This window comes from Pinus tabuliformis, chromosome 3_1, assembly GCF_031772625.1.
Source record: "Pinus tabuliformis cultivar Carrire ecotype Pingquan chromosome 3_1, CPIR1, whole genome shotgun sequence".
NCBI classification, from domain to species: Eukaryota; Viridiplantae; Streptophyta; class Pinopsida; order Pinales; family Pinaceae; genus Pinus; species Pinus tabuliformis.
The window spans coordinates 975,346,930-975,361,077 of NC_142301.1; the positions used below are offsets into that span (position 1 = coordinate 975,346,930).

The 14,148-nt window shown below is 35.9% G+C and overlaps 1 pseudogene; it reads right to left on the reverse strand.

Annotated features, from left to right (window-relative positions):
* Positions 1-5,416: 5,416 nt before the first annotated feature.
* Positions 5,417-13,031, reverse strand: LOC149191094 (uncharacterized; annotated as a pseudogene).
* Positions 13,032-14,148: the final 1,117 nt, after the last annotated feature.

Consider the following 14,148-nt stretch of genomic DNA (forward strand, 5'->3'; position numbering starts at 1 on the left):
GACTCTATAATACATCCTTAACCCTAACTAAGGCTCCAATAATCATTGCAAAGTTTGAAACTCTAACCAACATTACAAAGGCCAAGCAAGGCATCCCAACAAGATCTACAAGCCAATCCCTTGAGCTTTCAAACAAGCCAACATCACACTAACTATCAAACCCAAGATCTCCCACTTGTAGTTGTATCACATAAGCTATCAGAGAGATTTACACACTTATTTCCCATAAGATATAATACTATACACTTGCATCCCACAAGTCAAGGAACTCTAGTACTAGCATCCCACAAACACTAATCCTTGTTATAAGTGTAATACATGAGCTTCCAAGATTTTCCAAATAGCTAGTATCACACCAACTATCAATCTCTAAGATATAAAGTAGTTTCTCTTAACAAAGGAACTTTCCTTCCTTTATATATGCTAGGGTTATAGGACAAAGTCCACATAAAATCCTAGGCTAAGTCAAGCAACCAAAGGTTAAGTTCACAAGCAACCCTAACCTAAGTCAACAAAGAAAGCCCTAGATGGAGCCCTCCTCAGAGCAAGGTGTCCACATATCACACTATGGTTTGTCCAAATCCAAGGTGGTCACCTTTCAAGCTAGGTGTACACATGTCAAGTGCTCCTCCTCCAAGATGGTGCACTCTCCAATCAATGGTCCTCATCTCAAACTGTGCATAAGGTGGTAACATGCTTCAAGGGCCAAGCACCCAACCTCCAAGTGCCTAACACCCTCCTTCAGACTCGCTACTCCACATGCCATGAGCCAATGCTACTCAACAAGTGCACCCTTGTAGAAGATGCCAAATACACTACGTAATCCAACTACCACATCAAGAAGTGTGCCTCCCTAGCAGTGATCCCAAGGAAAACATACATCCAATCTAAGCTCTCCAAATGTAAGTAAAAAATAAACAAAGGGGATAGAAAACCATAATCCCTATACATACAATGAAAAGTGCTTTCCTAGCTAGATGAAAACACTTTCTGAGAAACCAAAATCTAGCAAAATTTGTTACTATTATCCACATCATCAATAGTAATAACACAAAAATGGAAAACCTCTGGCACACAAAATAAAGAAAAAGATCTTCTTACCAGATATGCCCAGACTTGTGTGTCCAGTATTTCAATTTTCCATATGCTTGCCACATACTTCCAAAGCTTTCCTCTTCTAAATCGTTGAACTATAGCACCAACCGCATTGGATTTGATCTCCTATCACTATCTTTTCTAGAAAATGCATGTTTACAAGGCCTAATAGAACCAAAATCAACTGAATTGTTTGCAGCTGATGGATCAACAATCTTCTAGAAGATTTTACTAGTTTTAAGATTCAAGAACATTTTGCATACTATAAAAGTTGTAACACTGCAATACAGATCATCCATGTTATATCAAAATTTTAAATTTTAAATCTTAATCAACAGATTAAACATGAATAAAACCACGATGCATAGAAGTTTTGTAATTCTTGTATGGTTGAAGGTGAATGAATCATTCTTAGCCATTAAAATCTAACACCTTGCTTCAAACTTGCAGTAGAAAGTTGAAATGAAAACACTAAAGAGCATCAAGGGGCCTCTTATGACGAGAATTCCTAAGCCAAAAAATAGAATGACGTGAAAATCTTGTAACCTTTCCTTCATGGGTGAGGCAACATGCATATAACATAGCCCAACCATAATCATGATCGTTGGTGCTTTCTCTTGTAATCATCAAATTGTAATAAAATATTTATTAATACAAATAAGGCATAGATTGAAGTGAATTAGGAAAGTCTTTTAAGACATTGGTTTCAAGTTCCTTTGCAATTTACTTGGGGAAAAAGACCTCTATATGTAATGTTTTAAATCTTGACATTTTAAAGTAATTGAAGGTAATGCATAGTCTTTTCAACTATAAAAGGCCTATGGGTATTAGTATTGCAGGAGTTTGAAGTTTTAAATGACTTGAGGATTGAGATGGAACGACTGCAACAAGGAATGATAAACATGTAGTGCATGTTGGAGGTTTGCATGGATATGCAATTGGAATTGCAATTTTATATTAGGCAGGAAGTTTTTATTGCTCTAAATCGTTCAAGACAAGGCCAAGGTGAGTATGTTCTATGGAAATAAGATTATGAAAACTGAACATGTTAAGATTGGGGCGAGGTATCCTTGTACTAGTATTAGTATAAAAGCAAGGTTGAATCAATCTTGTTGAGATTAATTATATGGTGAATTTAGCAACACATTAGGGAACTCCTTGAGATAGATATCACATATAACAATTTTTTTTTTTTTTTTCTTCAGTAGACTTTTGCTGAACTCTAGCCTGAGAAAAGACAAGATATGGTAAATTGTACTGAAAGGAACATAGATGAAAAGTTACGAGCCTTGAAATAGTAATTACGGGGGATTACAAAAGTATATTTCAAGATAGATCAATTTAAAAGCACATGCAAAACCCCTTGGGTTAGACCCAATTTACAGTTGGCAGTGGTATTTGTCTTTATTTTTGGTTCTTAATAAATACAATATCTTGGTTCTAGCTTTATTTTCTATTTTTGTATTCAGCTACGAAATTGTCCTTGAGGTTGTTGCTTGGATGAAATTCAAAAATGGTATTTTTTTGTAAAAAGTTCAAAAATTCTCGGAAATACATGATAGAGTTATTAAGGTCACCAAGCCTATTTCTTTGCAAAGAAATTTCTAGCTTGAGTATGGCTTGAATTGTCTAGAGAATAGCATAACCATATAGAAGGATAATTTTCATTTATACAAGATTGAGTTTGATTATATGATTCAAGGCACGACCAGTTACAAGAAATTATTTATGTACTTCTCTTGATATCAAGTTCCATCATTCTAGAATCTCTCCTCATTTGCAAATGATATAAGAGAAATTATTTGACCAATGACAAAGTGAAACCAACATTTATTTATTTCACTGCAACGTTGAAAATTTGATATTCCCATGAAAATTGATATCCGTGACCTCTTTTGGTTATAAAAAATGCATTAGTTGCATTTTGAAGCCAACTTTTATGTTGCAGACATCGGAAAACTTAAATGATAAGTTGAGATTCTCTCTGTAATGATAAATATAATGGAATTCATTTAAAAATGGAATCATAATATTGCTTTAGATTGGATAAAACTTCCAGAGGGCTATGTAGCACTCCAAGAGGCCATCTAAAGGATTACTTTTGCATTACACTTTGGAGGCAATGAATATCTTATTTGAATTGGATTGGACAATTGGTGGTTGTTTGCAGCCTGTGATTTTTATGGTGATAGAACTTGCTAATTCGTGTATGCATGGGTTTTCATGACATGTGTGGTGCTAAAGAAATTTGGAGATGTTCTATATTTGGTTTTGACTCCATCTAAAGTTCATAACCTAATTTTGGGACAAACTTGGATTGATTCACCTGGTGAGATGGTGTTGAAAAATTTGGCTATGGGAGATAAAGTGTTGTACTTTCAACCATGTGGCTAGTTTGGGCATGAAAATGGATCCTCTTTATTTTTCACCTTCTTTGTTTATACAAACTTGAGAGTAAGAAGTGTTGTTTAATGTTTTCTACATATTGGTGTTGTCCTATTTCAACATTATTTATTGATTATGCAAAAGGTATTCCAAGTCTATAATACTTCTAGAAATCTCTACATTTGTTAGTCTTGATATGATATTATTGAACCTACTTAATTTTTAGAGGACTTGTTAGGAAGATACCTACTTGTTGTAATCTACATTTACTTTCTAGAGCCTAGGTGGGAACATAAGTATTTTCCATGCTAAAATTATCTTTCTTATCATAATATATATGTTTTGGGGATTTGGAATATGCCCTAATCTTATCCTTACTATATTTCTTATCCTCATTTAACTTCTGTTTCAAACATAGCTCCACACTTATTACATTGATTAGGTAATAAGTGTGGAGCTATGTTTGAAATAGAAGTCAGATGAGGGAAAAACAATATCAAATTCACACCCTAAAATGAGGCATATGTTACAATGGCCTAGGGTAGAGGCCTCCATAAATAAACACTATGATTACAACATAAAATGCAAACAAATACTATGTTACAATCTATAGATATGAGATGTTCGTTCTCAATGGACTAGATCACAAACCACCTCTTCAATCAACTCATTGAAGATTAAACTATCAACTTCAATGCCCACCATTTCAATATCATCCTGCATTTCCAGCCATGTCGATTCTCTATTGAGATCCTTTGCTACAAAGTTCTCAAATGTACACTGAAATTCTGATTGTGGGTAAATATAATAGGAAATTTTCCTCCATGTCTCTTCCAACAACTTCTTACCAACATGCATGTGACAAAGGTTATTTTTTTATTGTCTCACCCATGGGCAGGCATTAATGAATGGACTTAGTATTTCTAATAACACTTCATTTATGCAGCAAAAAAGGAGAATTTTTTTTAATTTTATCCCATGAACTTCACTTTCATAGATGGAAACTAAGTATTTACAACAACACTTCATTTATGCAGTAGAAAAGGAGACCTTTTCTTGATTTTCTCCCATGAACTTCACTTTGATTGATGGAACCTAAGTGGCTCAGTTCGGTTTCAAACTTTCAAGTTCCTTTGTTTGAAATTGCATATCATCGTTGTAACACTCTTCTATTTTCTCATATAGAGTGGGGTCCAATGGATGGGTTGACAAGTACCTTAATTGTGAAAAAATCATGTAAGCATTCCAAATTAAACCACTAGCCATCAGTCTCTTTGTGAGGTAAAATAGATCAGCATGTCTCTCTTTTGGACATGAAATATCATTTAATAACACATATACTATATCTACATTGTTATTTACAAGAAATGGAAATCTTAACAAAGGTGAACCTATAGTCTCAGAATGTAAGTTGCATTGCTTTTCATCATCAAAATGTTAGTTTTTCAATATCGAGATCCTCCAAATCTAATCTTTTCCACAATAAAACATATTTAGTTGAATGAATTGGTTTTCCAAGGCCATGAAACTTGGGAAGGTCAAGGCATAAACACAATTCTACAAAATAAACATGCAAATCTGAAATATTGTGTCAATTCAAAATATTATGCCCATATTGAAAAAAATAGAAGATGAACATGTGATGTAAAGTAACTGGACCCATAAATCTCAACCCTTGATTATGAAGAGCATCATCCTCAGCCACCCACCTTGTAGATTTGAACTTATTTCTTTGAAACCCCTGTGGCTAGGAGTTCCTTCTTTGACAGGCAAGTCTAGATCTAATATTGGACTTGGACGTCCATATTTTTCTATGGTTTTTTCTAGGAATTAGATTCTTTTAATTTATTTACAGGCACTTCATCTATTGCACAACAAGATGGAACACCCAACAACTCTCTAGGTAAAATTTCCTAGAATACATATACCAGTCAGATCATTCAAGAAAATAAGCAAGCCAGTTCAAGTGGAAATCATAAAATGCATAGACAATGTGTAGAGTCAAATAGAACAATGGAATGCAACTTACATCTGTCATGCAGTCAACACCAATACTAGACAATGTTTCATTCTCTACTATTGCAGGGACCAAAATTGATGCTTCAAGAACACGTTCTTCAGATCCTTTCTCATCTACAAGTGAGACTCTATGTATGTTGCATGTGTTCTAGAATTGTTTTGTTGCCATGTATCCTTTCTCATCTACAAGTGAGACTATGTGTATGTTACATGTGCTCTGCACATGTTCTGTTTCCATGTATGGAACATCTCCTGATTATGGACAAGTTTTATGTAGTGATAGAACCGAGAGATTATCTAATCTCTCCTTGAGCATTCCTGATTCAAAAGGAACTTTGGGAAGTAAATAACATCCCTTATCCAAGTGAATTTCAAGATAATTTTTTGATTGCAAGTTACACAAAGAATCCATTTTCTTGTTGCTTGACCTCCGCTTTCTCAGCAAAAATCTGCCTTTCAAATTTGAAACTTTAGCTTTAAACCTAGATATTTTGCTCCTATATTTGATTGATTCCACAGGTAGGGTGTTGCCTCATTTGTCACTGTCAATTTCATTTTTAGTGGCCCTATTAACAAAAGTTTTTATTCTTCCCAATGCTATCCCTCTCAAAATTTTTGGCAAATACTGAAAGAGATTGGGATCTTAGTAGGATACTGGGTGAAATATCTCTGTTATTGTCCACATTTTTGTTGTCTAAAGAGCCATCCCACTCTACATGCCTATCCTGTCTACTAGGCCTTTTAATATTGCTACTTGGTTCATGCATATCACAAAAGAATTCATAACTTTCCTCATCACCTATATTAGCTCTATTATTTCATTGGTAGAGTTTTGACTCATACACTTGTTTATTTTCATCGAGAAAAACAAGGAGTTTCCCTAAGGTGTCTTGAATTTTTCTGATGTCTGCTTCTCTTCATGCCCTTGAGTAGCTCTTAACCTTTCTGAAGCTGTCTTCCCAACTGCTTTGTTTCCATATTCAGGTGAATCATAAGGTTTGCAAGGGGAAGATGACAAGGATGAGCCTAACCTAGTTCTGTAATCCCATGAAGATTTGGTACCAGAGGTGGAAGATTCTAGGGAAGTATTAATGCACACATATGGAGAAGTATCATTCAACCTATTTAATGGAAATTTTTTTCTAGAAAAACCCATCAGAGTTGGAACTTAAACCAAAATAGATGAATCATTTTCCATATCTCTGGTCACATTTTCCTTGACTTGCCTTGCAATCTATCAGGAGATTTGCCTTGGATGCTTAGGAACATCATGAATTTGATCCAAGACAACTTCTTCATTAATCCTTGACTCATATTTTCTCTTCTCCACAAAACCCATTTTAAGCCTATTACTCACTTCCTGAAGAAAATCTTGAGTGTTATCCCTCACCCCTTCTGGATCCTTGAATCCAATTTGAGATCGTGGGGAGCAGCTTGGTGATGGACTGGGCCTAAAATTTTGACACCTTCATGGAGCAGGCTTTAAGACAACTATTCTTGTTAGTAAGAATTTTATTTTTACCGTCTTAACTTAACGCAACACAAATGTTCTTTTGTCCCTGCACAGAACAGTTTGGCATTGACTTCTCAAGCGGAAAGACTCATACTTGCTCAACTTTGCTTTTTATCAAAAACATTTTCCCTTTCTACTTCTGAAGGAATTTTTCATTTTTCTTGTCTCCTTTGGAATGCTTTTGTTTGTTCTCCTTTTCCTTCAATTCCCCATGACTTTTCATTGGATTTTATAACTTCATTTTTTGAAATTGTTTTCCTTGAGTTTCCGAAGTAGATTGTATATCTTGAGGATGTTTTTCAAGCAATGAATTTGGTTCATAAAGAAATTTCAGGAACAATTTCTTGTTTGATTGCAAAACATCCAATGCATTGAGAAATTATTTGGAACTTTGAATATCTTCATCAGTTGCAAGATGCTGAGAATTAATAACACTCTCATGTACAAGGGCCATTTTTTCCTCATTCAACTTTTCACAAACAAGCATTTGTTTTTCCACTAACTGCATTTTGAGTTATCTGGCTGGACAAACATTGAATGATCCTAAATATTTGAAACTTTCCAAGTTTCGAAATGTTTCTTAAACTCCTGCAGCTACTTTTCTTGAGGATGATACCAAAATGGAAGAGATCCATAATTTTTTTTGGATCAGTATGATCTATGGGTTTCTCTTAAGTCTTAGGAAAAGAATATCCTTTTACAGGCTTACTAGTTGGAACTTTTAAATGTTTTTGAAAAAATTGGGCATCTTGGGGTGACTTAGGCCATTGTTTCTGATTCCCAGTGTTGTTATTTTGGGGATGAATCTCTATTTCTTTTATAACTTGCATTGAAATTGACTCCGTTGGCATGGCATCCAGTCCCATCAGACGTGCTATAACACTAGGTGTACATCGTTTTGATCCCTTTTCCTTCAACATTTCCTGGGCTATCAATGTCTTCATGGCTAGGCTAGTCACTTTCTTCCTTGTAGTGGGGACCTTATTCATTTCATATGCATACTGAGAAATCCAAACAAGACAAAGTTAGCAACAATTAAATCCTATTTTCTGCTAATGAATGGTATTGGTCATTATTCCATTGTTCATTTTTAATAAATAGAGCTCAGAAGATGTAAATTGCTGGGTGTGGGATAAAACTAGTGCAGGAATAATATGTTTATCATTCCATGATTTATCAGTAAAACCTTCACGAGTATTTGTGTGCTATATCACCCTTTCACTTCGTATATACTCAATTAACTGTTGTAATTTGTATCTGAACTTATATTATTATTGTAAATACAGAATTTCAGAAAAATTACCATGTACTACTTTCATTAAGTTTGTATACCATAACTGTAAATCACCCCAAATAGGAAGGTGTGCTTATAAAGTTTGCATTTTCCCCAAATGTTATAGTGGGGTCAGTGAAGCTCGACCGTAGTGGGCGGCTAGGAAACTACAACAACCTACCAATTACCTTAGATAAAAAAATATTCATTCTTCGTATTCATTTCTATTAACTATGATTGGAGCTAACTGTTTCATTTCACCACCCTCCCTCTTGTGACCTATCTGCTTGATTCGTAAGAAATCTTAACATGATGGCATGAAAAACCCCACTGAAACCCTAAATGACACTCTGTAGGGAAGGAGCGCCATGACATCTGAGCAGTAAGGTTTGAATAGATAAAATTAAAGGTATGATCATGGACTTCACCTATGCTACTATTATTCTGCCTTTGTAAGTGAAAAATGTCTCATAGGAAAGCGATTTCTATTTCATATGGATTCCAGACATTGCAGAGAGTTTTTCTTCTTCTTCTTCTAAAACCCCAAATCCAAGTCCATTTCTCAAGGAATGCCATAGCCACTCATTTGTATAGAAAATTTTCTTGTTGAATGTCAAATTGAAATCGCACAAATACAGAGCCCTGGATCATGTTTTCGAGAGAGAAAGGGATGTAAAATCAATTGTTTCTCTCAAAGACATTGTGAAGCAGGAACCTGGGTTATGTTTTCTTTTCGATGTTGTTTCAAAGAAAAACACAGAAATTCGATTGAAGATTAGGGTTTCCAAGTTTCACAGGAATTATCTGCCGATCTTTGGGGAATATCATGCTAAAAAAACTAATCTTCCATGTTTTTGATTTAGCAAAGAGGCCCTCTCGCTTGAATAAGAGGAAGAGAGAATCCATCGACAACATGAATCAGATAACGTAGAGAAACTTTGTAAGCTTCTCATGATGACATGGCCAAAACAACTTCACTTAAGCTTAATAGACGAGTTGAAATGGGATTTGGGTTTACCAAATAATTATGTTCAGAGCTCGGTGCTCAACTACCCTGACTATTTTAGCATCATCAACATGCCTGATAATATATGCCTAGATTGGATCTTGTATGTTGTAATAATGGATTAGATGTATCAACATTAGAGAAGAGAGAAGCTAGAGTTGGAAAATACAGAAAAGGCATTCCTTTGGCTTTTCCTATCAATTTTTCTAAGGGGCATGAAATGAAACAAAAAGTTGTGAAATGGTTACAAGCATGGCAGAAACTGCCCTATATATCTCCTTACGAGGATGCATCTCATTTGGATCCCAATAGTGATTTAGGGGAGAAGCAGGTGGTCGGTGTTCTGCGTGAGCTGCTATGCATCATGGTTAACAAGAAAGTTCATAGGTGTACACTTCTCAGTTTGCGTGAACTGATGGGTCTCCGACACAAGTTTGTGAGGTGTTTCAGTCCCCATCTTGGGATTTTTTACCAGTCTATGAAGAATGGTGTCATAACCATGATCCTCAGAGAGGCCTTCAAAAGAGTTAAGATGGTCGAGGTGCATCCTCTTGTAACCTTGAGAGGGAATCATATTCACTTAATGGTGAAGGAGATGGAAGACAGGAAGAAATGGTTGTACAAAAAAGGTTAGTCACAACAAAAATATTTGACAGATGGAGACAATGACCATGCTTAGAAAAAAAAGTGATGATTTTGATAAGCATCCTTATGGGAACAAAGAATCATCGGAGAGGAGAGTTTGGATGAAAAAATATATAATGTAAGACTTTTTAATGAGGATGAAACTGAAAATGAGACTGAGACTCAAACTGAGGATGAGGATGATTATGAAGATGACAATGAAGATGCCGATGATAATGAGAAGGATGAAGGCGATGATGAGGAGGATGAAGATGAATATGATGATGATAATGAGGGGGAGGAAATTGGTAAAGAAGTTAGAACATCTAGAAAGCGGAGTGGTAACTTCATGCCATCTAGTAGGAAAGCTACTAGTTTGTAGTCACGGGGAAGTCGAGTTGGTAAATCCAAACTACTTGGAATAAAGGATGGAAATTTGGGAATTTCCAAATTGCAAGATAGTAGATAAAAAACATCTGGATGGAAAGGTAGTCACTTTGAAACCTATAGAACATGAAACACTAAACTATAGACATATGATAGAGGAGGCAGTCATTTTGAAACATCTGGCAATATAGGCAGGAAGTTTAACTCCAAAACATATGGAGTGAAGGATGGTAGTTTAAGAAATTTCAAAGGGGAAGACAATAACAAAAAATAATCTGGAAGACAAGGCAGTAGCTTTGAAGTATCTGGAAGACAAAACAATAAGTTGTAGACGCCTGATAGATGAAGCAGCCACCTTGAAACATCCAACAATACAGAAAATAAATTTAACTCCAAAAAATATGGAGTTAAGGATGGTTATTTAATATCTTCCAAACGGGAAGACTACAAAAAACAAACATTTTTAGGACAAGGCAGTAGCTTTGAAGCATCTGGGAGACAAAACAATAAGTTGCAGGCATATTGTAGACAAGGTAGTGATTGTAAAACATTGGCAATCCAGACAGATTTTAAGAATAAAGGATTATAGTTTAAGAACTTCCAAATGGAAAGACAATAGAAAACTAACATCTGGAAGGAAAGGCAATAGCTTTAAAACATCTTAAAGACAAAATAGTAAGTCACAGACATCTGGTAGACGAGGCAGTGATTTTGAAATATCTGGTAATCGAGGAGGTAAGTTTGAAGCATTTGGTAAGAAAGGCAAGAAGTTTGAAATGTCTAGAACTGAGAGAGTAGATTTAAATGATTGGGAAGGAGTAATGGCTAATTTGAAACATCTCAAAGTCATAGATGTAACTTGAAGACATTAGGAAAACAATATGAACCCCAACATCACTAAATATGCTTAGATAGTAGAATATCTTCTATGAGAAAGTATGTTTAGTGTGCATCCATACATAAACCAATAGGTGAAGAATCACATTTAATTTGTTGTGTTGGCGGTGTTTCTAGCTATGTGCTAACTGTTTTACTTCTTGGAGTTTTGTCCTCCAATAAAATTGTAAATTTTTTTTGAAAAAAACAATTGTAAATTTCCCAACCACAAAAGATGGTACAAAAATTGATATTATAACAAAAACAAGTAATTCATCATCCCTAAATTCAGCAACCTCCAAGCAAGGAAAAGAAACAACAAAGTGAAATAGAGGAATAGACAATATTTATATAAATTATATATGAAATGAAACATAACATAGATATAAATTCATATACCTTGTTACCAAATTCATCACCTTTAACAAGAGAGACTATATAGTATATTCTAGGTGCAATTGAAATAACGTTTCAGCATCTAATAGCATAGACAAAGCCTCATACTGCGCACTGTCAACAGGATCTTGATTGAACATTGGCCCTTTGTTATGTTTGCAAGTTAAATGAAGACAACATCTACTTGAGAGCACTAGTTGTCTTATCAAGATAGACCACATTAACCAAATTCAACCCTAACAAGATAAATGTATATTCACCTCTAACCTTTGGCTCTAGGAAATCAAATACAGATCCCTTCAAACCATCAATGTGTAATGTTCAATTGTCAAATTATCAATCTTATTTTATCCATGACAATAAGGTTAACAAATAATCTTCCTTTCTTTTTGTTTTTTCCATAATTTGAACACCTATGATAGTCTATGCCTATGTACAAGAAATCTATAGCTTTGTTGGTTGCTTAAATTCCATCACAATCTAGTTTATCAAAGCAGAAGGAATTGACACATTCATATCCTTCAAATAAAGAATATTAAAATCACAAAATATATGTTGTGGGTCATTTCAAACCTTAAAGTCACCATCTCTATGCCATAAAAAGGTGTAGTTTTGGAGATCTCAAGGAAGCAACAACTTAAATGAGGTTGACGCTGGAATTTACATCATCGCTAATTGAGTTAAGACGTCTCTACTAGAAGCAACAACATATATCTATGAAGGGATTTTTGTTGATATTCTCACCAAATAAAGTATAAAATTGAAAATATAGAGAAACAGAAGCCCAAAAAATATTCTAAGACAATATCTATGACTTAGCTCCAGCAACAACAATGCAAAGATTGTTTTTGAGCAGCCAACTAATCACTATGACTGCATATTTGCTGATACTCTACCTTCATGTATGGAGGCTTTCATCTACTTCATTACATGTTTCTTATTACATGTTGGAAAGCATGAATACATGCTCCATTCATGATTGGTGGTAGGAATGTTAGCTGATAGCTAGGTAAGATTTTCTTGCAAGGCATTTAGCTGATTCCTCAGTACAATTTTTAAGGTATTTTGAATGAAGTTTAGGACCAAATTTATTCAAACTAAATATTAGTATCATTTCAACTATGGAAAAATGACATTTTCAAGTTTCTTATTTGAAGACATTGAAAAATCAACATTTCTTGATAATCAGGCAAGCAAGACCTTTTCTTATTAATTCATTATTTTACGGAGCTCAAATATGTCATATAATATTTTTACAATTGCCTTTTTTTTTTCTACTCCTATATTGATACAAAATAAATTTACAGAGAGGCCACAGCCTCGAGAAGTCTAGCCCAGAGATGCGGCATGCTCACATTGCAAAGTTGAACACTGTCCAAAAAGACCTGCTGAAGACCGACCAGAAGGGCTTCTAGGAACATGACCATGACTAGTACATAGAAACAGAAAAACACCATTATCGTAACTGAAACTGAAGACTGACCAGAGGTAATTCAGCAACCAAAACAAGATGACTAGGCTCAGGCAAGAAAATAGAGAAGCGCTGCCCAAATCAAAACTGAAGTCAGACCTCAAAAACAACTGTGACTGAAATCGAGACCAAAACACATAGCTAGAAAAATGCCACCCACACAGGGGAAACCGACTATTTGACTTTGGAGCAAAGGATTAAGCATGAGAGCTGTTTAGCATATCATGGCGATAAAATAGGAGGGAATTGAACACCTTCGAGCCATGGAGAAACAAAAACCATTGAATGCAGACCTGATTAAGCTTCATGAGAGGTGGAGGGATGCTCTTCAATGATGCGGCACCCATAATTGTAGAGGTCTTCATCCTCAGAGGGATGGCCCTCTTTTCTTGAAGAACTGCCACCAGTAGGGATGCTCGGACCAGCTTGATTATCCATGACCTGGGTTGCAATGCGCTTACTCGGACCCAGCACCTTACTCTGCTTGTTATCAATCTGAGTAGTGCCATGCCTATCTTCCGCCCTTGTCTCCAGAGTCACCCCAGAGGTCACGACAACCTGACTAGAAGTAACCTCTCGAAGCTCAATGGTGACAGAGGCTAAGAAGGAGACATTACTGAGAGTACAGGGGAACTGAAGACGAGTTGTATTAGGTGGAGAATTGAGAGAGCACGCTGCCGAATTAAGCTGCCCACGACCCCGTCCACGACCACTCCTGGTAACAGGATATTGGTCAGAGCAGAAGTCCAAGGAGAATGACGAGGAATCCGTCGTGGAGGAGGAGGCTTGGCAGATAACTTGCCCCCGGGAACTTCCCCTCCTGCAACTCATTCTTTGGCACAATCTGGGCATAGTGGGAAGAGCAGGAGGTTCAGAACTGGCTGCAATACTGTGGAGGCAGAAGGGGACTAAAAGTAGCTTAGCTTCAACACCCAGAGGGGTAGTGGGAGGGACAGAGGATGAGCTGCTATTGAAATTGCAGAAAGGGTTGTGAGAAACCTGAAGGCTTGGCAATAAATCCACCTGGCAATCCAGAGTCCAACGTTTCCCTGGATTGGTCCGACAGCGCGGCTCTGCGACAGCAAGGGAGTGACGCGAGCACA